We start from the raw sequence: 26301 nt of genomic DNA, 5'->3' as shown, positions 1-26301 counted from the left end.
CACACACACACACAGACACAAGAGAGAGACACATACACCTTCTGTTGCCCCCAGCACATGTTGATTTGCCCCACTCCTTGGCACCCCGTGGCTACATCCAAATCCCTTACAGATTGGGCAAAAGAACAGCTAGGACACGCTGGTGGTGAATTCACGATTCCCTTAAAACACGACTCTCTTCAATTCATATGGTACTTCCAATGGGTCCAACAAGGGTTTTTATTTTGAGCCGAAGTTTCAGTAACACATTAGCATTGGTGGAGTTCAGCTTTTGACCTAAAGTAATTGCAGTACAAAAATGGAAAAAAATGTCTTAAGGTTAAATTAGAAACAGTCTCGCATTTCCACAGCTTGTTCCCCAGAGAACACTGACACGTGTATTTTACAACTGTAAAATCTCCTGCTCAGTACAGATACATTTTTGTCTGATTTCTATCAAATATCAACATCAGTGCTGTGTAAGTCTCAAATAATATGTGCTGTGATACGGATAGTTTGGCTTTTATGTCCCAAATAATTTTTGTATAAAATAGAGGTAAATAGTATTTTCAAAAAGAAGCTTGTGACCGGGAGGTTGCTGGTTCAATCCCCAGACCGACAGGATCAAATCTGGGTGGTTAAAGTGAAAGAACAGCGCTTGTCCCTCCCTCATTACCACCACTGAAGTGCCCTTGAGCAAGGCCCTTAACCCCATATACTGTATATATAAATATATATATATATATTTTTTTTTCTTTTCTTTTTTTGAAAAATATTGTAGAGGTTAATTTTGCTTTGTGCTTTTGGGCCCACTTGGCCTTTGGAAACCTGTTAACAGTTACTCTGGATAATCCAAAGAACACACTATAAACATGCATTTGTAAACATGCATTGGCCAACATCAGTAACTGTGGCATTGCTGAGCAAGTTCAAACGTGTAGAATTTACATAGCGGAAGGATGTCGTAATAGAACATGTGTGCTCAGCAAACATTTCCTGGATGAATAGCTTACAAAAAGAATGCAGTAGACAGATTGTGTCACAGTAAGCTACTAGTCGAGGAGGTAAAGAAGAGGAGCTGAATGGCAGGATATGCTTAACGTCAGTCAGATTGCACAGTGCAGCACTTCTCACTGCAAATGACACCGAAAGGATGAAGAGGGATTAGAGAACACAGCATGCTGTATGCTTGAGAAAGAGTTACAGGCTAACCAAGGCGGTCTTCTAAAAGTCACGGATACACAGCAGCCTTTAAAGACTTCTACAAATCATGCTATTTGTCAGGGATGTATTGCCTGAAAATGTCACAGAGGATAAACAGCATTTGAACCATGTCTCCCCCCCCCCCACCAGTGTGACTAGTTATAGACACAAATGTCATTGTGCGCTGTGTTTTGTCTGCTTCTGTGTCTCTCTGCGTTTCACAGATTATCTGGACACACACACACAGACCAACCTGTGTTTCTCTTTCCCAGGTCATCCAGTACTCCTTCTTCAAATATTAAATCTGTTTTAGATTCCACTGGGACGAAGACGCAGAGACAGACCGGGGGGGGGGAGGGGCTAGATAAAGATGTGACACCAGAAGAGTGTTTAGTCTATAACTTTGGGGATGAGCATTTGTTGCTCTAGGTTCCTTCAGCACGTCACCTCAGAGAGACAAACAGTGAATCCAGTGCTGTGACGTCTTTTTCTTTTCTGTCAAGGAAGTTTAACAAGCGCTAACAGCTAAATCACCACTCTTACTAACAACACTGTTCTTTTATTTATTCTTCTGTAAGCGAAACGTCCCTTTTTCCAGTGATGTCCTAACATTATCCTACCAGAGTTTAAAACAGATGTTAAATCGCACCTGACCAATGCGAAGTCCCCACAGAATATTCGTAGAGGCTATGGCACTGTTCAGACGTGGGATTGACATGCGTCTTTGGGGATCCGATCTAAGTACATGTGTTGACACCTGGCAATAGAATGTCTCCAAATGCATCTCTACTAACCTCTTGCGATTGGATCTGACTTCCCTGCTCTGTCTGCAAACAAACATGTGCATTATTTGCACATACAGAAGTACATATTTTACCAAAACATGTGGTTATTGTATGTGTATACATTTCAGTTGTTACTCTCACATAAATCATAACATTTTAGAGAAAGGTGCAAGACTAATGAAATAGCTCTGTCTACAGCCTTTGACCGAATCTTGACTCACAGACTTTGAGGCTGTGAGTCTGCGAGGGCATTTTTAAGCCCTTTATGAACATTTTCCGTAAGTTTACTTTGCCTGAGGAAGTTACCCACAATTCGTTGCGACGTTAAAACACAGAGTTACCAGGGGAAGCAAAAAAGCATTAAAAAAAAGCGATAAACGAGTGGCACGTGGGTGTTCAGCCTGACATATTACATTTACACAGAAAGATTAACATTAAGGATTTAAGATGATACATAAAAAAAAAAAAACATGAAATCAGTTCATCAACCATTTGTTTTAATTTTTCCTAATAATGCAGTTCTGATTAAGATGAGTAAATTGATTATTTGACTCCTCCGCTGTAAAGACCCTGGATGACGTTCAAATCTTCCTTGGCCATAAAGCAGGTGAAAAAAAGTCAAACAATTGTACCTTTCATGTTTTGGCGTGGTATCACAATGTAAAATTCTGTTCCATTCCTTTGTATAATTTATACCATTTCTCTGCAGCATCTTGAACTTGGTTCAGGGCTTAGGGTTAAGGGGGGCAGTAAGATTTGTCCTGTGTCTGTGTGCCGAAGGGCATATTTTTCAGGTATGTTTTATAAACCTAAATATTAGGTTATTGACCTTCATCCCACCAACACTCAGGCTTCAGAAAGCCATGGATGAGAGCAGGCGGGTGGGTGCCGAAACAAAAACACCAACACATCCTATCTTGTACAATCTCATGTGAGAAATAAAATTGATTGAAATCAGCAACAGTATGAAACCAAAAAAAACCGATTCACTCCCAGTGGTTTCTGTTACATGTGAGATACTAATGTTGAAAAACATAAAGTTGGCCAAAATACACAGAGCTACCTATAGCTCAGATGTGGTGGACAAAGCCAGTGAATGAGTACGTAGTTATCCCTACAGTTGAGTAGTCTGTCCTTTATCTAGCCCAGGACACATTTGCATATGCCACTCTACAAGAATGTGGCCATATGCGACCGAGACCACCTCGGAATGTGGTGTGAGTGATCGGATCTCAATGCGTCTTCAAAGCATGCTGGGCGTGTTCCTCCGGTCACACCTGTACTTAGAGCTGCCCACTTGTGATCAGATCACCCAGGATGCATGTTAGTTCCAGGTCTTAACAGAGCTTATTATTCAGCTTTTCTTTCTGAAAATTCAGGAAAAAAGCTGAATAATAACATAATGTTAGGCTTATAGGCAATTTGAGCTGAAATACCTGAAACTTGGCATTACGTGTGCTACATCATTCCTCCACATTCACACCTACAACAACAGAACACTGATTTTGAACTTAAGTAGATCATCAATACGGGGGGTAATCAGTCCACCAGCACTCACCACAGCTCCTACCATCTGCAGAACATAAAAACTGTCAACATTAAACCGTCTGTGGAGCCAAAAAAGGTAGGGAACTGATGGCCAGCAAAGCAGAAACAATGTAGAGACAGTTCTTCTCCTTTTTGTTGTGTTGAGACTGAGGCTAAAGAGACATTTACTTGTGTGAAATTTCACAGATTATTACCTTTGACTGCTTGTTATTAATTAACGTGTAATTCCGACAGTTTTTGCAATCTCCTGCTGCCGTACATAAACATTCAGTGACAAAACCAAGGCGTTTGTTGCTAATACCAATGCAGAGAATGAAGCAAACTGAATAGGATTGCCAAAGAGAAAAGCAGGCATGATTAAATAGAGAACTAAAAGAATGAAAATCAAATCAGTGGGACACTGTATGAGAAGGAGGAATAGGCTACTCTACATCTCCCTGAATAAATGTAAAGGAAAATAATTTCCACCAACATCACCACGTTGTTATCGATGTGTAACTCTCTCTAATCAAGTCCCGGTAGGAATATCATGAACTCATTTAAAAAAGTCTATTTTTCTTTTGATCCTCAGGAAATGTCCTAAGCCATTTGGAAATGAAATTTGGGATGGCTTTCCTAAATACTAGTGTCACCAAAATGACCCAGAACATTAAAAAAAACATAAAAAATGATAAGTCTGTAGTCCCTCAAGCCTCCCAAACACTGCCACTGTAGCTCTAGGATGCTGGCTCTCTCGCACCCATTCCGCTCAGTGACTTCCCATGGCTGATTGAATTAATGTTGCATCTGCTAGTGTTGACATGGGAACCCTGCAGTGATATTTTGGTGCTGTCTGTTTCTGTTGCGTCTCCAAGCCAGGACACACGGAGTAACAGGCAGTGTGGCCTGGCCTGGCCTGGCCTGATGTGTGTGTGTGTGTGTGTGTGTGTGTGTGTGTGTGTGTGTGTGACCCAAGAGCCAGGTTCTGTCTGAGGTTTCTTTCTAAAAGGGAGTTTTTCCTTGCCACTGTCACACTAAGTCCTTGCTCTTGGGGGAATTACTAGAATTGCTGGGGCTTTGTAAATTATAAAGTGTGGTCTAGACCTATTCTATCTGTAAAGTGTCTCGAGATAACTTTTGTTATGATTTGATACTATAAATAAAACTGAATTGAAATTGTGTATGTGTGCTAGCTCCTAGGCCACATGGCTAGATGGTAATAGTGTTACCGACAGGGTTGATAAGTTCATGTCCGCCACACACACACACCTAATAGCCCTCTTTCACTAACTGTTCTCATCTGAACTTCCTTAAACAGATTTGATAGGAAATGTTTTATGATTTATCTAATCAAATAAGATTACAGTGGAGGAAGACTCAAGCATTTCTGGAATACAAATGTAAACAATGTAAAAGCTGCTGTTGAAAATATTACCTGGCGCCATTACAGAAATCACCATGAAGGGAACATAATATCTATCGTTTATTGTTTCCTGAAAACTCATTCATTCAGGATTGTAGAAATAGGCCAGCGTTGTGGGGTCATTGTCAACCCCAAACAAGACGAATGCTCAATGTGTTTTTTGTTTTCTTCATTACAGTTAGTGTATATTCACATTAATTGGTGCTGTTCACTCTTACAATACTTCTATTGCTGTCAGCGTGCATCCAGAAAATCAAATTTTAATTCATGTAGTGAACTCAGTCAACCGATGCATATACTTCAGGAGGCAGTAAGCATTCAAAGTGAAAAAACAGAGAGAGACGTCAGGAGAGTCGTTAAATCGACAGCATGTTTCACCAGGGAGATACCTGTCACATGCAGTGCTTTGTCGTGCTAACTGTCAAATCCATAGCAAATTGCATTTCTCATATTTGGTAGCTGTGGAAACAAACGTTTCCTTTGATGAGAAAGACAGAAATAACATTGTCCACAAGAGATGGTTAAAACTACTACAGACTGAAGGTGTCACTAGCTGTGTTGACTGCGTCCAGTTTATGTTGACGCCCGGTCTCTTCGATAGGGCCCTGACACACCAAGCCGACCTCAAAGAGCTAGCGCTGACGAAGGCTCGGTTGATCAAATGTTTTGCTCCGCCTCACATCTTCTATTCCACGTTGCTCTTGAACACAATACAAAGCTTCCAGCTGATGGCCAGCTGTTCCCCAACATATGGACGTACAGCATGTTACGCAGCTGCATGAGAGGAAACGCAAAAGTGTGGCCAAAGGTATGTGGACAACATTGGTCCTACTTTATGTAATCTATGTTCCGGGCTGTTCTTCACGTCTTGGGCTAGGCTCCTAAGGGTTGTTGTGGATTTTCTTAGGCCGATTTGTCAAAATTAAAGAATCTTCAAGGAGAAGGGATGGCGCGACAATAGATCTTTACTCAAACAAAAGACTCAGCAATTTTTTTGCAGAAAAACAACTGACCTTCCTTTAACACGCGTTCCTTTTACCCATAGGCACCAAACAGGCGCACACTTCTTATTGGACATCCAAGCAACCAACTTTCCCCCACATCATAAGTTAAAGTACTAGATTAAAATAGGAGTGTAAGAGATAAAACAAAAGTCATACAAGGTGCTTTCACACTTGTAGTTTGGTTCATTCGGTCCAGACCAAGTAAAAAAAAAAGGTGACGGATGGCCACAGTGACGTCCTGACGACCATCTTTGTATGTTAGGGCGCTTATGACACACACACACACACACACACACACCACCTCAAACAGACATTTTATGGCATATGGCAGCGGCAAAAAGCCCCCAAAAATTGGACATCAAAACAAAATACAGTACAACAGCTGAATTACAATGGAGACCTTTGTCTCCCTGGAGAGGATGTTGACAACAGCTCTCTCTCTCTCTCTCTTGCTGACTTTCTGTCTGCCTGCATCTGTTCTGGTCTCTATCTTTTAAATTAGCACTATTCTTTACTTCCTTCTTTCAGTTCTTCAATTGAGAAGCAATACAGTATTTAGTGAGGTAGTATCGTTGGCATTGCTCTCGCTTATCTCATCTCATATCTTCTACCAACCCCAGTAAACAAAGCAGATTATTATACTATCATACAAGTCTTTTAACAAACTGAGAGGGCTGAAAAAAGAGCTAAACTCTTCAGCCAGAAAACAGGACCATGGCTTCATTTTTGACAACCTTAATACCAATGAGTCAATGCTATGGTCTTCAACAGACAAGCGTCTGTTTCTCCAGAGAAAGAGCAATCCCGGCGATGTCTGTCTAGACACTGTTGCCTTAGAGTTGTGCTGGGGTAATCCCGTGCTGTGGGGAAAGAAAGCCAAGGATCCCAGCTGTAATTAGCTAATGTTGCTAGCGGGCTCAGTGTAATGCTCACTGAATGGGAATGGATTGAAGTTCAGCGCTAGGTCACAAGTTCAGAAAGTGGCTACCACACACACACACGAGATGTTCCGATATCAGTATTGCCTCCGATACTGCCTAAAACGCTGGTATTGGGAAGTACTGGAGTTTATGCATCAATCCGATACCACATAATAAAGCCCTAAAGTAAATCTATGTTAAAGTAGTTATTGTTCTTTTTCTGTTATAACTGACTGTCAAACTGGATAAAAAAAGAAAGTTCTGTGGCATTCATTGTTTAAGAGTTTAACCTAAGCAACAAACAACAAAGAAATCATATCATATGCAAACAGGGTTAGTAGTATACAGTTGTTAAACTTAAAAAAATAAAATTTATGACACACTGGTATTGGATCAGTACTTTGTATTGGCCGATACGCAAGTTCAGGTATTGGACCAAAATGGTATAGGACCATTTCTAATACAGATACATACATTGACACACTAAAAATACACATTTGCTGAGACACACACACATGTAGCACCCACTCATATAGTTAGGGCGTCTGGTCACTGTTAGAAATACCGATAACTCTGTCGGCCAGCCTACGACCTCTGTACCACAAACTGGCCTTACACTGAGCAGCCAGGATTACACACATAAACATACATGACAGTCAGTCAATGATGTATTGTGGTGCAACAATATATTGTGGCACCCTATTTGGTGATTTGGGTTGGGATCTGGTTTTACCTAATCAGTATCCCCTTATTGAAATAGAATCCTTCTCAAGCCCATATCAGATTTAAGGCCATATTCCAGCTTGTTCCATCAGTGGTGAAGGAGTTAGCTAAGGCTAACACTAGCAATGCTAAGGCTAACGCTAGCAATGCTAATACAATGTCATGGGCAAACGTTAGTGATTGGTTATGGCAGATCCAGAGTGGCTCTGTGCAGATCCAATAGTTTTAGAGTTCAACAGAGTATGTGCCTTAAAGAAAGTTAACACTTGTCAATGGAGAGTGGGTAGGTCTAGTAGGACCAGGCTAGGTTTAGTTAGCATTGTTTGAACTTGTTTGGCAAGGGCGTGTAAGTTTGGCAGTCCAGCTTCAAACAAAAGTTTAACTAGGCGGTTCAGATTCCTGAAATGATGTGGCACTTTTCAGCTTCATAGTTCCATTTGAAAAGACTCACATTGCACTTGCAATAGCACTGTGGTGTTAGAATGATAGTCTTTTTCTATAACGATCTTTGGATTGAGTACAGACACCCGCTTGCAAAGAGCACATTGACCCAACAAAAAGCCAAGTTTTATTTTGGCCTTTTGTCAAGTTTTTTTTTATGGAATAAACGTGTATTAGCTACAGCAAATGTAATTTACCATTGGTGATGTCAGGTCAGTGCCGCTTAAAAATGACATTGCTCTTTGCTAATGGAAAAAAAGAGGCAGCGCCAGGCATTTTGCCAAATTGGACATGGATCCAAAAATGTGGAATTACAGTTAACAATAAAAATGATTATAACTATTATTCATCCATTTATTACAGTTATAGTTAAGTAAACCATCTTGGAGGAGCAAACATGAACAAGTAGCACAGTAAAACTCTGTACAGAGGCAGAGACAGCAGCTCCATGTGTTTCCATAGAAAGTGGTTACAAGGTCAAAAGAGAACAGCAACAAAACAGAAATGATAAAGAGTAAGAAAGATGGAGGGGGAGTGACGGCTCAATGCATCCCTCAGCATCCTTCCACTCTGCAGCCATCACTTCTTACCATCTCTATAAACATTATGCAAATGTCTGTGCCGCCGCGCAGTGCGCTATAATGTCACGTTGGCGGTAACAGTAAGCAGTAATCACGTTTAAGAAGTATGGGTGGAGAAATCAAACAAGGGTATTTATTATCCGGCGATCCCTAATCCGATAAGCTGTCATCACTTCACTCTGCAGTAATGCCTTCGAAAAAGAAAAGGAAGAAACACTGTCTGCTGTAAAGGAATGAGAGAGAGAGGGGAGAGAGGGGAGAGAGAGAGAGAGGGGAGAGAGAGAGAGAGAGAGAGAGAGAGAGAGAGAGAGAGAGAGAGAGAGAGAGAGAGCTTCAGTCTGACTTAACTCTCTTGCTCTCTTCCTCTTCCAAGCACAGACAATTCTGGATTTAGCACTGTTATTGTGCCTGTCTAGTTGTGGATAATTAAATGTAGCTGATAATTTGATCTTTTTGTCTTTCTGTCTTTTTTTTCCCTTTCTCACAGCCGCTGTGGGAGACTATACACACACACAGTGTGTGTGTGTGTGTGATCAGACTTGTGATGCCATAAAAGACTCTTTCTTGACATCTTCCAATTAGAAGGTTAAACAAAGGAATGTGTTGAATAGCTGCTTTACAAAAATAAAAAAGGAGAGAGATAGGTTGAGCCAACACGCGCGCGCACACACGCACGCACGCACACACGCACGCACGCACGCACACACGCACACACACACACACACACACACACACACACACACACACACACACACACAATAGCTGCATTGTCCTATTTGCCCTCTCTGTGTTTTGAATGATTTTATTGCTAAATATTATAAATTGAACAACTCTTTCAGCTCATTACAGATATTGGTTAATATATATGGCCATGTAGTAAATGTTTCAAAGCCCAATCATTTATCACAGTGTGGTCTTACTGGGTTTCTGTATATTGTATAAATTGCTTTGGCAATGTAGTTTCTAATAAACAACCATTTAAGACAGAAGTGGACAGAGTAGCCATGCCGTAGAAAGGGATGAGAAAATGGAGAGAGCAGACTGGTGCAGAGACAGGAAACAATCAATCAAACGCCCTCCCTCCACAGCAGCTCGCCCTCCCTCTTCTTTCTTTATTAAACTTCCTCTCTGTTGACCTTTGAACTTGCTGTTCCCAGCTCCCCACAAGCTCAAAAAGTGAAGCTTTTTGCCTTTTGAACCCAGTCTACAGGCTTTCGCCCCGAGGCTGACTGACAATTTAAAAATGTTTCACAGTGCTTCTTTTTTCTTAAGTCGACCCGGGAGCAAAACTGCAGATTGCTGGTTCAATCCAAATAAACAATAACACGTAGACAAAACCCTAAATATATAAACACACTGCCAAGTCCTCCAAGCAACATCTCCTCTGTTCTTGTGCTTTGCGGTTTAGATAGAACTAGAAAACACAGAAGGGGAGGTTTTTTTAATATAACCTTTGTTATTCTTAAGCAATTTTTGTATCATAATGGGACTGTAGTGTATCACACATACAGTTACATTATTACATTTACATCATAATTTACATTATATGTACTGTACATCCAAGCATTTTCCTCACAACATGCTAACCTGCAACATAGGATTCCATTCAATACGCTAAGCTAACTAGTGGCAGAATGCGTTGGCCCGCCTATCTACCGATAGAGGAGACCATGATAAGTCCTATTTCAAAAAACAGTGGCATGCTCCTTTAATATTAGCATAGGAAAAAACCTGAACCCTTCAATCGTCGATATACTGTACGATCCTATTGCCAATGGGCATAACCCTAGGACTAGGAGTTAGTACTTAATATGACATAAAATGAAGTATTAAAATACAGAATATACTAAGTAATCACACAACTATATATGTATAAGAAGCTGTAGGAACATTCAGAATAATATCCAAATATTCATTTAAACAAAGGCTAAGTATAAGTGTGGTAATCGCTATGTAGGCCTTTGGCCTTTTTCAATATGGTCAGTAGGCTAGAGTGAATGTGGAAAACAAGACTTTTGGCCCTCTAGTTCAAGCAGTTCAACAGTCCAACATCACATGAGCTGTCCCAGGTGCTACCACAAACATGCTTCATATTCTCAGAGACAAAACCTGGGTGCGCTTGAAGTTGGGGCAACTTGGCAACGAGTCTGAGACAAGACATGGACTGAGATGATGGTGATAAACTTGAAGTCTTTGTACAGCACTGAGGGAAATGCAGTAACAAAAAAACATCAAATAAGCTTCATCCATTACAGACATAGATATTGCAATTATTTGAATTTCAGCATAAAATTCATCAACACAAACCACAACATCCCACCATCATTATTTTTTATGTATTGCTTGGCTTTCTAGATAATTGTGAGGTGCGTTCAATTTATGTCTGGTATTATTAATATCACTGTAGATTAAAATTTACTACAACCTTGCTTGGAGCTTGAGTATATCTACCCAGTGTTATTCATACACCTGCTCCTTCATTTATTACACAACATATGTCTGGGGAAGAATGCATCATATTTGCACGTAGGAAACGTCCACAATCTGCCATACAGTGACATCTTGCATGATTTTTCTTGTAATATTGCAATCACTTTATCCAGATTTCTTCAAGTGGAATAATCTTGTAATTGGTACACCTGGTCGGAGATAAATTGTGTAGTTTGTGCACCTCAGCCCTATCTTTTGGTATGATCTGCGACGCAGACCACGAGCCAGGTCCCATCAGTGTCTGTCCTCACTAGTGCTCGTGGCTGAGTGAGAGCAAATCCCCACAGCCAGGTTCCAACATCTTCCAACAAGAGCGGAGTCTGTTATAGCACCACATTAATGCCGGATCACAGATGGGAACAATGCTTATAAAGTTCCCACAGTGTGTACCGGTTGTGGATAGATGTCGCTGGTAGTCGAGCAAATGAAAAACACTGATGGGATGTTTATTTATATTATATTTATAATTAAGGCACTTAGGCAAAAATAACCATTAAAAAAGAAAAATTTAAGAAAAATTAAAGAAATTTACATGAGTCAAAATAAATGAATAAAGTATACCAAAAATAAATACAGCTGTAAATCTAGCTAATTTCTTTTCTAGTCACAAGAGCTTTCTACAGACTTACATCCTACCAGATCTAGCTCCTCAAACAACTGAAACATACCATCTACACTATATAGCTCTGAAGCGCGCCCCTGTATTTGGAACATACCAATACTAAATACACTACAGGGGTGGCTCAGGCGAGTAGCCAATGTAAAGCTCAAAACAGCCACAATTATTTAATCTAGTGAGTAAGAAATATGCAGAATAATGAAGATATGATTAACACAAATGTTTCAACAAACCACAAGATATCTTGAGGGTTACAATATATATTATTTAAAATTTGGGTCAGTTCCTGTTACCCCGGAACGTCATATACACCCAGTGTGCACGGCAAACTTCCGCTTGAACACAAACCAGCAGTTGCCGGTAAGCCATTTAGACTATTCTGATTAACCTGAATTACACTTTTAAACTAAATAAACAGGCATGTAGTTAACAAAGATCTGAGTGTTGCGTGGTTATTATAATCAATGATGTTTTTGAAGTATGGAATGGTTTTAAAAAGAATGATGGATTGATGAAAGTAGCTGTAGCATGTAAATCACAGTAGTATAAGATGTTAAGTGTTTGTATGAAAGCTACGGGATTTCTCTGGGGAATTTGATGAATGGCTATGTTAACAGATGAGTTTAAACAGTGATGATTAACAGAACATATAGACATGGTAAACAAACCTATAGGCCTACAGGCAACCTTTAGACTCAGTCTTTGAACAATGAAATAGGTAGCGTATTGCTACCGTGACGGCCGCAACGCTCCCCGTCACAGTACCTAAAAGCTCATAAAGTATGCACCATGCATCCATGCATACAAACTTGAACACAGAGACTGTCTCCAAAAGTGAGGTCCAAGAATCTGTTATGCCTTTCGGCTCTCTTCCTAAATCCCTCCCTCCACATTCTGTCATCTGTCTGGCAGAGGAAGACACACAGAAAGATAGAGAAAAATCGACTCTTGGCTGGCACACAGGCTGTTTGGACTGATACAGGAGAGGGTAGAGAGACCTATCATCTCTAAGCTCTCCCCTTTCTCTCTATCAGTCTGCTGATCTGACTATTCCCTTGTACAAATTCTCTAAGTTTTCACACTGTGGAGCATTGTTTATACAATGTGTCTATCTTCATGCAAATGCAATTGTAAACCATGCATATAAAAAAACCTCACTAACCAGACATGTAAATGAATGTGAGTGACTGTTCTTTTGAACATGAAAATAATGATTTGCACGTGATCCCACAATTTGATAGAAAAAGAAAAGACGTCCATGTCAAAAAGATCAAGAACAAATCTCACTCTCTCACTGTGTAAAAAAATGACAGAAAATTAAGGAAAAGTGGGAAAAAAGGTATCATGAAATAATAACTACAGTTAAGAAACAATGTGACAAAAAAGCATCACAGTCTAGAAAATGACAACACATTTTCACTCCCAACACGTCACATACAACCACTTTGTCAGGACCCCTTGGCGTCTAATTGTTTCTAATGCTCTGGGAAGCCCTTTGGCTTGATTTTTTTTTTTCAACGGGCAGGGTTAGGTTTAGGTAACAAAACCACTTGGTTAGGATAACACAAGTAAAAACAAATCGACGTTGACTTTTGTTTTCACACGGGACACAAACGGCGGCCTGCTGTGTGATCCGTTGATCCTCAACAACCTCCCCTGTATTTGGACTTTGTTGCCCTTCATGCTACATTACCTCTGCGTCGCGGTCGAGCAGTTGAACGCCTGGTTCTGTGTGTAGGTATCAGAACACTGATGGCCACTGACCAAGCTGCCATATTTGACAAGTTGCTTCGCAAGTCAAATTACTATCAAAATTCATTAGAACTCAAATTGGGTTTTTATTGTAACATGCAAGGGCTTGCAATATGTTACATTAACATATACTGCCGACACGTCTGTTGCTGTGGAGATGGCGTTCCTAGTATGGTAATAAACCAGATTGGCCTTTCTCTTACATGAAGCCTGTGGATACTGTGTTAATCTTATTACACCAATACACTCTCCTGTCCAGTTGTTTTCCAACTGGGCCCTGGGGACACCAATGGGGTCCCTGCATAAGCACCAGTGGGCCCCTGAGGATAATGCGGAGATAGTGTAATTTTACCATTGTTTAATTGACCGTGAATTGTCCTGATATTGCTCCCCAAGTGCAGTCTCTGCTCCAGGACACCACCACCACATAGGCAAACACTCCTCCTCCTCCTCCCTCCTCCCCTCCTCCTCCTCCTCCTCCTCCTCCTCCTCCTCCCCTCCTCCTCCTCCTCCTCTCCTCCTCCTCCTCCTCCTCCTCCTCCTCCTCTCCTCCCCTCCTCGTTGTATGGAAAATGTTAGCTAAAGTGGCTGTCATATGGCAAGACCTAGTGGTTTTAAAATAGTTTTGTGTTATCACCACATCCTACCGTTCATTTCACATCAGTGTGAGGAAGTCATATGTTGTGGTGCCCAGATGCTGTGAGGTCCACTGACCTGGTCAGAAATCTCTAAGGTCTCAGGGTTCCATTTACCACTAGCGTGACAGGCTCATGTGATTACATGTCACAACACTGGGTCAGAGAGCAGATTATCAACAAATACAAGCAGTTACAAGGAGACTGGCCTCACAAAAAAACCACAGTGTTTTCTTCAAATGCCTCAAAGGCTGACCTATGCTTATAATTACCTGAAGCAACATTGTTTTCATTTAACCACAACCATGCACTCTCTCTCTCTTTCTCTCTCTCTCTCTCCCTTTCTTTAAACCATAGAAATCATCAACATTCCCTAGCCAAGATGTTTTGTTAATTTTGTTGATTTTAACGGGGCGGCTGTGGCTAAGTGGTGGCGTGGTTACCTGCCAGTCGGAAGGTTGGTGGTTCAATCCCTTGCCCTGCGGTCCCATGTTGAAGTGTCCTTGGGCAAGACACTGAACCCCGAGTTGCCCCAGCTGCGCATCGGAGTGTGAATGTGTGTGAGTGTTTATCTGATGAGCAGGTGGCACCTTGTACGGCAGCCTCGGCCACAGTGTAGGAATGTATGTGAATGGTGAATGTTTCCTGTACTATGTAAAAGCGCTTTGAGTAGTCGTTAAGACTAGAAAAGCACTATATAAATACAGCAAATTTACATTTAACAGGTTCAAACCAATCACAATCGTATTGGGCGGTGCAAAGCGCTAGACGGAGCCCCTTATCTTTATTGTGACTAATTTTTTATTCCATTAATCTGTTGTTCATTCTGTACATTATTATTTTTTATATCCAGGGTCTCAGGGTTATATATATATATATATATATATATATATATATATTATATATATATATCGATATCACTTTTACTATTGTTTACATCATTTTGGTTAGATTTCAAACCCAACTAGATAGTAATGGTACTTACTGTGTGCATTGACAATTCCTTTGTTTCTAATCTAATTCATCCACTTGTCCCATTTCACTTGATGGGGATTTTGAGTTTTAGAGCAGTAATTTTTCTAATAATATTAGAGCTAAGCCATTGTATTGTAATGGTACTGTTTCTACATTTGGTTTCTGGCTCACTACATTCATTTATTTTCTTCATTCCATCTGATGAAATCATTTGGAATCAATCATTTATACTGTATTTACTTTTGCAGCATTTCAAACATTTGCTCATATCTTGCTTGACAGTAGAAGACAAAAATAGCTATGGAGGCTTTTCACCAGTTCACCTCAGTCATGTCAGAAAGAGTTACAACTGGTCAAACAAAGCTACCCTGTTCAAAGTGTTTTGTATTTTTGATTTTAAAAAAAACTTCCAGGACAAGTTTATATCAGCAAAACAAGTGCAAACATCCATCTCTTTATCTAGCTGATCTTTTAACTTCTATCACTTTCCACAATCTATCTATCCATTATTCTATCCCTCCTCTCTCTGCTATAATCTCCAATTCAGACGTCCATGGTGCATTGTAATCTGACGGATTAACCTCGCTGCTCTTTCTCATCAGCGTATGGTTCTGGTTCAGTGCTGTGGCTTTAAACACTACTGCTCCGCCAGTATGTGCATGTGTCTGCACGTTTTTGGATGTGTTTATGTTAAATACAGCAAGGTTAACCAGGAAATACATTACCTTAAAACAGCCAAAGCAAATACAAAGTAAGATAACTGAATGTAATCCTGTTTAGCAAGCAGAAGAATAGAATTACAATTGTTATGCCACATCTGGTTGTGTGCATGCATTTTGTGCCACTGCCCTATTTTAATCTTGGACTGCATGTAAAGCACAAAGGAAATATATCAACAACCGAATTTCAAGACTTTAAAGGTTTTAAATTTAGATACTGTTTTGCAATGTAAAGGGAGAAAGGGGAAAAAAGGGAAAATAGAGGCTGTGGCTGACACACACACACACACACACACACACACACACACACACACACACACACAGTGCGCTTCTATGTATCTGAATACGGCGGATAGAATGACTAGATTACCAAGACTGATATCAAAGACACACATTTAGGACACGTTCAAGTGCCCGCACTGGAGACACACATACACACTAATACACATACTGTGTCGCTGGCCTTTGTGGTTTCATTGCAAAGCGCACAAAGCATTCAGCTAAAAGACTGTGGTGTGTTGTGTGTGTGTGTGTGTGTGTGGTGTGTGTGGGTGTGGTGTGTGTGGGTGTGTGTGTGTGGTGGTGGGTGTGTGTGTGTTGTATGTGCTAATTGAAGTGTACAGTGACTTGGCGGTGCCTGGTGTCACAGAGTCTTATGGAGGGACAATAGAAGAAGAGAAAAAAGGGGGAGGAATGGATGGTTGTAGGAACCAATAATGGAGGAGGAATAGAGAGATGAAGAGAAAGGATGAAGGTGTAGAGGGGTAGAGCAGAATGGAAATGAGCTGATGAAGGAGATAATTAGACAGTAACAACAGACCTAATGCAGTTAGTATTTCCCCAGTGGATCATAATGCAACAATATTACATTTCATGTACTACTTCATATGTTTGGAGTCATATTTCTAAATGGCTCAGATATATGACATTCCTTTTAGCCTCTTTATTACGGCAAAATTGAATAAGCATGCATCATATACTCCACAGTTACTCCACAGTCTGACAAAGTGTGTGTGTTCCTATCAGACACCATCCAGACAATTGCATCCCACTAAAATGATGCTGAATCAGCTAGTAGCCGTTCCTGTTTTCAGTGTATGAATCTGAAAAAAGGGTCTTGTCTGTGTGGACTCACATATGAGTTATGACCCAGAGAACGAGCGCAATTTGTGCGTCATATCCACTGCTACAGCTCCAACTTTGTGTCTTTTTATTTTTTACATTATTGTACATATTGTTAGTGTTTTTAAGATATCAATTTGATTTGGTGCCTCTGTGCGTCAGACGTGCTCTTGTGTGGCACCCTAGGTGTTCACCGTCACACATACATGCACGCAGACACGCACACACACAAAAACAAGTTAACGCTCTGTCTTAAAATGGGAGGATTAATCCACTCAGTCTTGTCGCTTCTGAAGTTGTTTGTGTGTGTGTGTGTGAAGGATTGGTCTTGTGCTCCTGATCAAGCAGGCGCACGAGTAATTCAGCGGTGTTGTGTGGGTGTGTGTGTGTGGTGTGTGTGTGTGTGTGTGTGTGTGTGTGTGTGTGTGTGTGTCAGCCACAGCCTCTATTCCCTTTTTTCCCCTTTCTCCCTTACATTGCAAACAGTATATAAATTTAAAACTTTAAAGTCTTGAATTCGGTTGTTGATATATTTCCTTTGTGCTTTACAGCAGTCAAGATTAAAATAGGGCAGTGCACAAATGCATGGACACAACCAGATGTGGCATAACAATTGTAATTCTATTCTTTGCTTGCTAAACAGGATTACATTCAGTTATCTTACTTGTATTTGCTTGGTGTTTTAAGGTAATGTATTTCTGGTTAACCTTGCTGTATTTAACATAAACACATCCAAAAAACGTGCAGACACATGCACATACTGGCGGAGCAGGAGTGTTTAAAGCCACAGCACTGAACAGAACCAATACGCTGATGAGAAGAGCAGCGAGGTTAATCCGTCAGATTACAATGCACCATGGACGTCTGAATTGGAGATTATAGCAGAGAGAGGAGGATGATAGAATAATGGATAGATAGATTGTGGAAAGTGATAGAAGTTAAAAGATCAGCTAGATAAGAGATGGATGTGTGCACTTGTTTTGCTGATATAAACTTGTCCTGGAAGTTTTTTTTTAAAATCAAAAATACAAAACACTTTGAACAGGGTAGCTTTGTTTGACCAGGTAACTCTTCTGACATGACTGAGGTGAACTGGTGAAAAGCTCCATAGCTATTTGTTGTCTTCTACTGTCAAGCAAGATATGAGCCAATGTTTGAAATGTGCAAAAGTAAATACAGTATAAATGATGATTCCAATGATTTATCAGATGGAATGAAGAAAAATAAATGAATGTAGTGAGCCAGGAAACCAAATGTAGAAACAGTACCATTACAATACAATGGCTTAGCTCTAATATTATTAGAAAAATTACTGCTCTAAAACTCAAAATCCCCATCAAGTGAAATGGGACAAGGGATGAATAGATTAGAAACAAAGGAATTGTCAATGCACACAGTAAGTACCATTAATATCTAGTTGGGTTTGAAATCTAACCAAAAGATGTAAACATATAAAAGTGCTATAATATATATATATATATATATATATATATATATATATATATACCCTGAGACTGGATATAAAAATTAATATGTACAGAATGAACAACAGATTAATGGAATAAAAAATTGTCACAATAAAGATAAGGGGCTCGTTAGCGCTTTGCACCGCCCAGACGATTGTGATTGGTTTGAACTGTTAATAAATTTGCTGTATTTATATATAGTGCTTTTCTAGTCTTAAGACTATCAAAAGGCTTTTACATAGTACAGGTAAACATTCCATCACAACATCATACAATGTGGCCGAGGCTGCCGTACAAGGTGTCACCTGCTCATCAGATAAACATTCCACACATTCACACTCCGATGCGCAGCTGGGGCAACGGGGTCAGTGTCTTGCCCAGGACACTTCGACATGGACGCAGGGGCCAGGGATTGAACACCAACCCTTCCGACGGCAGGTAACCACGCCCCACTTAGCCACAGCCGCCCCGTTAAAATCAACAAAATAACAAAACATCTTGGCTAGGGAATGTTGATGATTTCTATGGTTAAAAGGAGGGAGAGAGAGAGAAAGAGAGGAGAGAGTGCAGGGTTGTGGGTAAATGAAACAATGTTGCTTCAGGTAATTACTAGATAGGTCAAGCCTTGAGGCATGTTGAAGAAAACACTGTGGTTTTTTGTTGAGTGAGGCCAGTCTCCTTGAAACTGCTTGTATTGTGATAATTGCCTTCTGACCCAGTGTTGTGACATGTAATCACCTGAGCCGTCACGCTAGTGGTTAAATGGAACCCTGGAGACCGATTAGAGATTCTGACCAGGTCGTGGACCTCAAAGCATCTGGACAACACAACATAGACTCTCACACTGCTGTGGAAATGAACGTGTAGGATGTGGTGTAAACACAATACTATTTTAAAACTCACAGGTACTTGCACTAGACAGGGCCACTGTTAGCAACATGTCCTACATCGAGGAGAGAACGGAGGAGGAGGAGGAGGAGGGAGAGGAGGAGGAGGAGGGAGGAAGGAGGAGTGTTTGCCTATGTGGGGTGGTGTCAGGAGCAGAGACTGCACTTGGGGAGCAATAGCAGGACAATTCACGGTCAATTAAAAAAATGGTAAAATTACACTATTCCGCATTATCCTGCAGGGGACCACTGGTGCTTATGCAGGGACCACATTGGTGTTCCCCAGGGCACGTTGGGAAAACAACTGGACAGGAGAGGGTATTGGGTAATAAGATTAAACACCAGTATCCACGGGTCAGGTAAGAGAAAGGCCAATCTGGTTATTACCATACTCGACGCCATCTCCACCAGCAAAAGCGTGTATGTCAGGCAGTAGTATATGTTAAAGGTAAAACATATTGCAATGCCCTTGCATGTTACAATAAAAACCAATTTGAGTTCTAATGAATTTTGATAGTAATTGACTTGCGAAGCAACCTTGTCACATATGGCAGCTGGTCAGTGGACATCAGTGTTCTGAACCTCCACACAGAACCAGGCGTTCAAATGCTCGACCGAGACGCAAGAGGTAATTTAGCAGAAGGGCAACAAAGTCCAAAAAGAAAGGGAGGTTGTTGAGGACACGGATCACCGAGGCCGCCGTTGTGTCCCGTGTGAAAACAAAAGTTCAACGTCGATTTGTTTTACTTGTGTTTATCCTAACCAACGTGGTTTGTTACCGTAAACCTAACCCTGCACGTTGAAAAAAAAAAAATCAAAGCCAAAGGGCCTTCCGAGCATGTAGAAAAATGAGACGAAGGGTCTGACAAAGTGTTGTATGTGACGTGGTGGGAGTGAAAATGTGTTGTCATTTCTAGACTGTGATGCTTTTTTGTCAAATTGTGTCTTAACTGTAGTTATTATTTCATGATACTTTTTTCCACTTTGCCTTATTTTCTGTCATTTTTTTTTACACAGTGAGGCTGAGTGAGATTTGTTCTAGGATTTTTTTTTGACATGGAGTATTTTCTTTTTTTGTCAAATGGTGGGCTCACGTGCAAATTATTATTTATGTTCTAAAGAAGAGTTCACTTAACATTCATTTACATGTGGGTTTAGTGAGGTTTTGAATGCATGGTTTGCAGTGGCAGTTGCAAGAGATAGGCACATGTATAAACAAATGCTCCAGTGGTGGAAAACTAGAGAAATTTGTACAAAGGAGAATACTCAGTATCAGCAGACTGATAAGAGAAAAGGGGAGAGCTTCTTAGAGATGATAGGTTCCTACCCTCTCCTGTATCAGTCCAAACAACAGACTGTGTTGCAACCAAGAGTCGATTTTTCTATTCCTTTCGGTGTGCTTCCTCGGCAAGAAAGAGGACAGAATGTGGAGGGGAGGGATTTAGAGAAGAGCCGAAAGGCATAACAGATTTTGGACCTTATTTGGAGACAGTCTCTGTGTTCAAGTTGTATGCTGGATGCATGGTGGAATACTTTATGAGCTTTTGTACGGGGACGGGGAGCAGTTTTGGCGGCCGTCACCCGGTAGCAATACGTACCTAGTCATGGTTCAAAGATGAGGTCTAAAGGTTTGCTGTAGGCCTATAGCGTTGTTTACCATTGTCCATAGTTCTGTTAAATCATCACGGTTTAAACTCATCTGTTAACATAGCATTCATCAAATTCCAGAGAAAATCCCGTAGCTTCATACAAACTTAACCATCTTATACTAATGGATTTACATGCTGACAGCTACTTTCATCATCCATCATCTTTTAAAACCATTCCATACTTCAAAAAAAATATTATTATAATAACCAGCCAACACAAGATCTTTGTGAACATACATGCCTGTTATTTCGATAAAAGTGTAATGGAGGTAATCAGAATAGTCTAAATGGCCTACGGTGAACACCAAATTCGTGACCACCGTATATGGTGATGTAGGGGGCGCTGTGACACTTTGAGGTGATCTTAATCAAAACAGCGACTCGTAAGGCTCTGTTACGCATAGCAGCGTAAACTGCAGGCTGTGTATGAAGGAAGGTTCAGCGCCGAGAGTTTAGAAATGTTGTTTGATATACCGACTTGAGAGATAGGCTGTATTTGAGTGACTAGTGTCTAATTGTAAATCTAAAAAAAGCAAACGTAAGATATAGTTTCTGTGTGTGTGCGTCGTTTATGCTGTTGGCCCCAAAAAACACACAGAGCAAGAATTAATCAGGAGGATGCGGGTGCGTATAACGAAAATAAAATGCGTCGGCAGCATGAGGCTGTTAACTAATCTACAAGACAGCTGTGGGAGAAAATTACAATAAAAAAGTAAATAATTTGATGGTGCACTCATTGTATTTTCCCCATACATAACCTCATAGATTATTGTGAACATTTCAAAATAACCTGTCCCCACAACAACCCAAACCATTTAAGGTGGTTGTCTTATATTAATATGTATAGACAAGAAACATAATACGATGGTCAGCATTGGTTTGGGCCCAAGGGGTCAATATTTTGAAGCTGTTATCAGGCATATGGACCTACTGTAAAAACTGTCAGAAATCACTGTAACTACAGCAAAAACCATTTCAGGTGGGCTTGTCTTATCTATTATGAAGGACAAGAAAACCAATAATCACTCTGGTTCAGCATATGGTTTTGGGACCAGGGGGTCAATATTTGATAACAGCTGTCACAAAATTAGGGAACCTCTTGGGCCCAAAAACCAGATGCAGCCATGAGTGATTATGTTTCGTGTATATACAGAGAAGATTAAGAAAGCCAACTGAATGGTTTGGTGTTGTGACCGGTAATTTGAAATGTTCAAATCATTATGAGTTGGTTGTGGTTGGGGTTTTTGTTTTGGGGGTTATTTCCCATGGGACTTTCCCTGGTCTTCGTCCCGGTTTTCTCCTAGTCTGGCTGTCATGGATCCTGTCTATGTTTCCGGGGGTGTGTTATGCGTTGCTTGATTTTGGCTGGGCAGCTTCCTGTCTGTCTTGTCTTGTCTAGTCTCGCTTTACTCTTTGTTTGTGGAGTCTTGCCCCGCCACTAATGGATCCACCTGACGTCTCAAACCTGTTCACGTTACTCGTACTCTGGTAACTGTAAACCAGTGTTCCTTTTTCTCTGTCGGACTCATTCTGTTTGTTCGCCTGTCAGCACGTCGCTTTGTCCCAGTGTCCCTGATTTGTTCGTTTCCTGGGTCCTGGTGATTCGTTTGACTTTTTTTTTGGATGTTTGATTTTGCCTTGTATTCTGGGTGGTTCGTTTTGTTGAGGCTTACTTTGTGTTTTTTGGACAATAAACCCTGGTTACTAACCGCATGCCTGATGCGTCCTCGTCCTCGGAATTTGGGTCCAATCCCCACGCATCCATAACTGAGTTTATGTATTGGGGGAAAAATTCACAATGAGTTCACAATCACATTATTTACTGTTATTGATAATTTTCTCCACAGCCTTGTAGATTGTTACAGCTCATGCTGCGAGTAGTTTTATTATTATTTAACACCCGCATCCTCATGATTAAGTCGCTATGTGGTGTTTATTTTGGGGCCCTAAGAATAAACACGCACACACACAGAAAATATATCTTAGTTTCTTTATTTAGATTTACAATAGACACGATTCAATCAATTCAGCCTAGATCTCAAGAGGGATATACAACATTCTAAACTCTCGGCGCTGAACCTTCATTATAAACAGCCTGCAGTTTTACGTGATAGCGTAACAGAGGCCGGGACGAAGTAGTCTGGTGCGTAAGATCAACCGCAACAGTGGCAAACAGAGCCCTACAGGTCACAAGTACGTGTCACAGAATTTGGTGGTGTAACAGAAAGTTAAATGGTACTGATGCTGGTTGTGTTCAAGCGGAAGTTTGCCGTGCACACTGGGTGTATATGCGTTCCGGGGTAACAGGAACTGACCCAATTTTAAATAATGATATTGTAACCCTCAAGATATCGTGGTGGTTTGTTGAAACTTTGTGTTAATCATATCTTCATTATGCCATATTTCTTACTCACTAGATTAAATAATGGTGGCTGTTTTGAGCTTTACTTGGCTACTCGCCTGAGCCACCCCTGTAGTGTATTTAGTATTGTATGTTCCCAATACAGGGGCGCGCTTCAGAGCTTATAGTGTAGATGGTATGTCAGTTGTTTGAGAAGATAGATCTCGGTAGGATGTTAAGTCTGTAGAAAGCTCTTGTGACTAGAAAAGAAATAGCTAGAGTTACAGCTGATTATTTTTTGGTATACTTTATTCATTTATGTGACTCATGTAAATTTCTTTAATTTTCTTAAATTTTCTTTTTGAATGGTTATTTGGCCTAAGTGCCTTAATTATAAATATAATATAAAAAACATCCCATCCGTGTTTTCATTTGCTCGACTACCAGGCGAATCTATCCACAAACGGTACACACTGGTGGGAACTTTATAAGCATTGTTCCCAGTGTGATCGGCAAGTAATGTGGTGCTATAACAGACTCCGCTCTTGTTGGAAGATGTTGGAACCTGGCTGTGGGGATTTGCTACTCAGCCACGAGCACTAGTGAGGACAGACAGATGGGACCGGCTCGTGGTCTGCGTCGCAGATCATACCAAAGATAGGGTGAGGTGCACAAACTACACCATTTATCTCCGACCAGGTGTACCAATTACAAGATTATTCCACTTGAAAGAAAATCTGGATAAAGTGATTGCAATATTACAAGAAAAATCATGCCAAGATGTCCTGTATGGCAGATTGTGGACGTTTCCTACGTGCAAATATGATGCATCTGTCCCCAGAATATGTTGTGTAATAAATGAGGAGCAGGGTATGAATAACACGGGTAGATATACTCAAGCTCAAGCAAGGTTGTAGTAAATTTTAATCTACAGTGATATTAATAATACAGACATAAATGGACGCAACTTCACAATTATCTAGAAGCAAGCAATACATAAAAATAATGGATGTGGGATGTTGTGGTTTGTGTTGGAAGTATGCTGAAATTCAAAATAATTGCATATCTATGTCTGTAATGGATGAAGTATTGATGTTTTTTTGACTGCATTTCCCTCAGTGCTGTACAAAGACTCAAGTGTTCTCACCAATCTCAGTCATGTCTTGTCCAGAATCGTTGCCAAGTTGCCCAACTCAAGCGCACCAGGTTTTGTCTCTGAGAATATGAAGCATGTTTGTGGTAGCACTGGGAGCATATGTGTGGGACTGTTGAACTGCTTGAACTAGAGGGCCAAAAGTCTTGTTGCCACATTACCTAGCCTACTGACCATATTGAAAAAGGCCCAAAGGCCTACATAGCGGTACCACACTTATACTTAGCCTTTGTTTAAATGGAATATTTGGATTATATGTGAAGTTCATACGCTTCTTATACACTATATAGTTGTGTGATTACTTAGTAATTCTGTATTTTAATACTTCATTTTATGTCATATAGTACTAAATCCTAGTCCTAGGGTATGACCATTGGCAATAGGATCGTACGTATATCGACGATTGAAGGGTTCAGGTTTTTTCCTATGCTAATATTAAAGGAGCATGCCACTGTTTTTGAAATAGGATATCATGGTCCCTCTATGGGTAGATAGGCGGCGCCAACGCATTCTGCCACTAGTTGCTTAGGTATTGAATGGAACCTAGGTGCAGGTTAGCATGTTGTGAGGAAAATGCTTGGATGTACAGTACATATAATGTAAATTATGATGTAATGTAATAAGTAATGGATGTGTGATACACTACAGTCCCATTGATACAAAAATTGCTTAAGAATAACAAAGGATATTAAAAAAAACTCCACCTTCTGTGGTTTCTAGTTCTATCTAAACCGCAAAGCACAAGAACAGAGGAGATGTTGCTTGGAGGACTTGGCAGTGTGTTTAGATTTAGGGTTTGTCTACGTGTTATTGTTTATTTGATTGAACCAGCAACTGCAGTTTTGCTCCCGGGTGACTTAAGAAAAAAGAAGCACTGTGAAAACATTTTAAATTTCAGTCAGCTGGGGGGCGAAAGCCGGTAGACTGGGTTCAAAAGGCAAAAAGCTTCACTTTTGAGCTTGTGGGGAGCTGGGAACAGCAAGTTCAAAGGTCAACAGAGAGGAAGTTTAAAAAAGAAAGAAGAGGGAGGGCGCAGCTGCTGTGGAGGGCAGGGCGTTTGATTGACTGTTTCCTGTCTCCACCAGTCTGCTCTCTTCCATTTTTTATCATCCCTTTTACGGAATGGATACTGTCCATCTGTCTTAAAGGTTGTTTATTAGAAACTACATTGCCAAGCAAATTTATACAATATACAGAACCAGTAAGAACACACTGTGATAAATGATTGGGCTTTGAAACATTTAATACAAGGGCCATATATATTAACCAATATCTGTAATGAGCTGAAAGAGTGTTCAAATTATAATATTAGCAATAAAATCATTCAAAAAACAGAGAGGGCAAATAGGACAATGCAGCTATGGTGTGTGTGTGTGTCGTCATTGTGTGTGTGTGTGTGGGTGTGTGTTGTGGTGTGTGTGTGTGTGGTGTGGGTGGTGTGTGGTAGGTGGGTGTGGGTGTGTGGTGTGTGTGTGGTGGTGTGGGGTGGCGGAGCGCGCGTGGTGCGTGCGCGGGCGGTGGTCAACCTATCTTCTCTCCTTTTTATTTTTGTAAGCAGCTATTCAACACATTCCTTGGTTAACTTCTAATTGGAAGATGTCAGAAAGAGTCTTTTAGGATCAACGTCTGATCACCACCCACACACACACTGTGGGTGTATAGTCTCCCACAGCGGCTGTGAGAGAAAGGAAAAAAAAGGACAGAAAGACAAACAAAAAGATCAATTATCAGCCTAATTATTACCACAACTAGAAGGCACAATAACAGTGCTAAATGCAGAATGTTGTGTTGGAAGAGGAAAGAGGGCAAGGATTAAGTCGCAGACTGAAGCTCTCTCTCTCTCTCTCTCTCTCTCTCTCTATCTCTCTCTCTCTCTCTCTCTATCTCTCTCTCTCTATCCCTCTCTA

At 40.6% G+C, this 26301-nt stretch overlaps 1 protein-coding gene and 1 long non-coding RNA gene across 5 annotated transcripts in view; both read right to left on the bottom strand.

Annotated features, from left to right (window-relative positions):
• plxna1a (plexin A1a) overlaps nucleotides 1–26301 on the bottom strand; it is a 280313-nt gene that overhangs the window by 168856 nt on the left and 85156 nt on the right. The window lies entirely within an intron of this gene.
• Nucleotides 14386–26301, bottom strand: part of LOC116692239 (uncharacterized) — a 21204-nt gene continuing 9288 nt past the window's right edge. The window contains exons 2-4 of one of the 2 annotated variants that reach the window (XR_004332665.1): nucleotides 24913–24918; nucleotides 17977–17980; nucleotides 14386–14396 (exon numbers count right to left, since the gene is read on the bottom strand). This is a non-coding gene — a long non-coding RNA (uncharacterized LOC116692239). Of the gene's footprint in view, nucleotides 14397–17976; nucleotides 17981–23199; nucleotides 23211–24912; nucleotides 24919–26301 lie in introns of those variants that run through there. The other variant, XR_004332666.1, reaches the window with a different exon arrangement.

This window comes from Etheostoma spectabile, chromosome 7, assembly GCF_008692095.1.
Source record: "Etheostoma spectabile isolate EspeVRDwgs_2016 chromosome 7, UIUC_Espe_1.0, whole genome shotgun sequence".
Lineage (NCBI taxonomy): Eukaryota > Metazoa > Chordata > Actinopteri > Perciformes > Percidae > Etheostoma > Etheostoma spectabile.
The sequence above is the reverse complement of the archived record's forward strand: the minus strand, read 5'-3'. Positions and strand labels throughout refer to the sequence as shown.